The 1,168-nt window shown below is 43.9% G+C and overlaps 1 protein-coding gene across 1 annotated transcript in view; it reads left to right on the forward strand.

Moving 5' to 3' along the window:
- The first annotated feature begins 672 nt into the window (after positions 1 to 672).
- LOC101849122 overlaps positions 673 to 1,168 on the forward strand; it is a 145,993-nt gene continuing 145,497 nt past the window's right edge. Inside the window, exon 1 of the mRNA XM_005095837.2 lies at positions 673 to 919. The gene's annotated coding sequence lies outside the window, so the exon portion shown is untranslated. The remainder of the gene's footprint in view (positions 920 to 1,168) is intronic.

The following is a 1,168-nucleotide window of genomic DNA, read 5'->3' on the forward strand; positions in this document are numbered from 1 at the left end:
ACACACACACACACACACACACACACACACACACACACTCACATACACGCCCACTTGCTTATCCCCGGAGAAAGGTCGTATCACAAGTATTTCTAAATTTAAAAAATAACCCAACAACCTTTTAATCAGAAATAACCGATTAGCGTCCAAAGAAGTCCATTGATTTTGTATTAGTGCCATGCTCTGTCACGGCTGGACTAATATTATTGCGCAGATATTTCAGGAAACTGCGCCTCTGTCTCACAGCAGAGAGAGACACACACAGAGAGAGAGAGAGAGAGAGAGAGAGAGAGAGACACACACACGCACACAGACACACTCATCCCAAACCCCTCACTCCCGCGCAGGCTTCACGACCCTGCCGCACTGCCTACCCCAACCACCCTCTCTCTCTCCTCCCACCTCCCTCCCTTCCCTCCTCAGTATATACTCATCCCACACACACAGACAGACACAACTCCTTCAGCTCGCAGTCTCTCTTTTTACTCACTATTATCCTAAATCTGCTACCGAACCAATCAAGCCCAGGTCTCAGCTTTACTCTCACTTTCGCCTCCCTCTCTCCCTCACTCCACCCGTCACTTACTCCACTCTCTTACTCTCTCTCTCTCTCTCTCTCTCTCTCTCTCTTCCTCTCTCTCTCTCTCTCTCTTTCTCTCCCGCTCTCGCTCTCTCTCCCCCGCTCTCCCCCGCTCTCCCTCGCTCTCTCTCCTTCTCTTGATCATCCCCTGTGTGCACAGAGGATACATAGCATCACAATGCTAGACCACAGGGGACGCAACTGACTGTGGCGACGGCAAATGAGACGGGTTATCGGACTGTCGGCCTTGAACATTTGTGCAGTTGTCGTTTACCCATTCTGAACTTTTAGAGGATAAGAATGTTTTGAAAGTCACGGACATACAGACACATTTTCTTTGTGAGTATTCATGGAATAGTTTACTTTTTGTTTTTGTTTTTGTCAGTCATAATATGTTGTGTGCCTAGGCCTTTTCATTTGTTTTAATTCAAATGCTGCAGAGTTCGTTTTTTAAATTTATTGTTTTATTTCCTTTGGTCCAATTTTATAAGTTGTAATTAATTACATTTTTGTAACATCATTAGCCTTACTGTTAATTAATATTAATTATCATTAATAGTATCATTTTTGTCATTATTATTATGTTTA

Source organism: Aplysia californica, unplaced genomic scaffold (assembly GCF_000002075.1).
Source record: "Aplysia californica isolate F4 #8 unplaced genomic scaffold, AplCal3.0 scaffold00114, whole genome shotgun sequence".
Classification (NCBI taxonomy): domain Eukaryota; kingdom Metazoa; phylum Mollusca; class Gastropoda; order Aplysiida; family Aplysiidae; genus Aplysia; species Aplysia californica.